Here is a 2,500-nt window from a genome sequence, read left to right as displayed (position 1 = left end):
ATGGTGGAGACGATGATGATGATGGTGGAGACGATGATGATGATGGTGGTCTGTAGCTGCTCTCAGTGGTTCCAGAAACATTTCCTCTTCATATTCCGACCTGGTCCTTCTTTCATGGTCCCTTTTTCAGCTGATCTGACCAACTTCCTGTGGGCTCCTCTCCTGTCTGTCTGACCTTTGTTGCCTCCTGTATCTTTGATTTCCACATTGCTCCTCTCACAAACGCCGTCTGGGCTGTTTCAGGAGGTTGTTGTTGATGGTTTTGGGTTAAGTGCCCAGAGAAATTCATGAAGCCCTCGCAGGCCCTCTGTCAACTTAACGGCTGCCGATCAATGGCGAGAGGTCAGCGCGCTGATGGAAGCGCCGCGTGTTGGTTCGTGTGTTTATTTGTGTGTCCGGCTGATAGAGAGCGGAGCTTAGCACCGCCGAGGACGGCAGGGAAAAAGTGCCCAAGATTCATTTTTTCTCATCTGCTACGGAGGCGCAGGAGACTGTTATTTTTCTTGGCTTTAGCCCCCACGGCTCTAAGTGGGTATTGATCAGGGGCCTTAATGCAAACCTGTCAAATTAATGTTGAAGCTGAAGACGAGGAGCCCAGATTGCTTCAGCTTTGGAAGGAGAGCAGGATGGATGGATGATGGAGGGAGGGATGGAGGGGTGGATGGATGGATGATGGAGGGAGGGATGGAGGGGTGGATGGAGGGGTGGATGGATGGATGATGGAGGGAGGGATGGAGGGGTGGATGGAGGGGTGGATGGATGGATGGATGATGGAGGGAGGGATGGAGGGGTGGATGGAGGGGTGGATGGATGGATGATGGAGGGAGGGATGGAGGGGTGGATGGAGGGGTGGATGGATGGATGATGGAGGGGTGGATGGAGGGGTGGATGGATGGATGGATGATGGAGGGAGGGAGGGAGGGGTGGATGGATGGAGGGATGGATGGATGGAGGGATGGATGGATGGATGGATGATGGAGGGAGGGGTGGATGGATGGATGATGGAGGGAGGGAGGGATGGATAGATGGATGGAGGGAGGGAGGGATGGATGGAGGGATGGGTGGATGGATGGATGATGGAGGGAGGGAGGGATGGAAGGATGATGGATGGAGGGAGGGATGGAAGGATGGAGGGGTGAATGGATGGATGGATGGGTGATGGAGGGAGGGAGGGATGGATGGATGATGGAGGGAGGGAAGTGTGTGAATAGGAATCATCACCTTTCTGACTTCTTCACGTTCTTTCTTTTCTTGTTTGTGTTGCTGGAAGCCTGTTTTCATCAGCTTGTAACACAACAGCCGCTCCGTCACACAACAGCCGCTCCGTGACACAACAGCCGCTCCGTCACACAACAGCCGCTCCGTCACACAACAGCCGCTCTGTTACACAACAGCCGCTCCGTGACACAACAGCCGCTCCGTCACACAACAGCCGCTCCGTCACACAACAGCCACTCCGTGACACAACAGCCGCTCCGTCACACAACAGCCGCTCCGTGACACAACAGCCGCTCCGTCACACAACAGCCGCTCCGTGACACAACAGCCGCTCCGTCACACAACAGCCGCTCCGTCACACAACAGCCGCTCCGTGACACAACAGCCGCTCCGTGACACAACAGCCGCTCCGTCACACAACAGCCGCTCCGTGACACAACAGCCGCTCCGTGACACAACAGCCGCTCCGTCACACAACAGCCGCTCCGTGACACAACAGCCGCTCCGTCACACAACAGCCGCTCCGTCACACAACAGCCGCTCCGTCACACAACAGCCGCTCCGTCACACAACAGCCGCTCCGTCACACAACAGCCGCTCCGTAACACAGCAGCTGCTCCGTAACACAACACACAGCAGTGCGCCACAGCCTGCAGAGCTGCCTCCGGCCACCAGGGGGCTCCTGTCCCGTCTGGGCTGCTGTTTATCACTGTGCTGAGCTCCTTTATCCCCTTAGTTAAGTGTCGGCCGGGGTCGTTTCACATCGTGAAGAATTAAAACGGCCATGAGCAACTTTACGAGGGGGATTTTGAGGACGGAGCGGCGCCGGCTGATCTGCATGTGATCTACTGCAGCTCCGCCCGCGCCAGATTATCCCGGAGACGTCGACAGCGAAGCGCGGCGCCATTGTCGGCCTTTCCTTTGTGTTTTATGGCTCCTGAGTGATGAATCCACCGTCTCGTAGTTCATATTCATGAAAATATGGAAGGTCTGAGATGACACGCGAGTAAGGTCAGAGCACGTCGATACTGGACCGTTCACACCGCCGGCGAGAACAAATCCCAGCAATCAGGTTCAGGCTGGCAGCGCCGGCGAGGAGGAGTTATAGAGGCCCTCACACGGGCCCAGCTGGGTCTGAGCAGCACCGCCACCCCAGTCCTCCCCCGACCAGCTCTGAGGACTGGTCGGAAGGGAGATATTTTATGGATATTATGGGTAAACAGTGTGTGTGTGTGTGTGTGTGTGTGTGTTTCCCTCTCATAGCCAGGAACCATGACGCTTC

Source organism: Takifugu rubripes, chromosome 6, assembly GCF_901000725.2.
Source record: "Takifugu rubripes chromosome 6, fTakRub1.2, whole genome shotgun sequence".
Lineage (NCBI taxonomy): Eukaryota > Metazoa > Chordata > Actinopteri > Tetraodontiformes > Tetraodontidae > Takifugu > Takifugu rubripes.
This window is presented reverse-complemented; position numbering follows the sequence as displayed.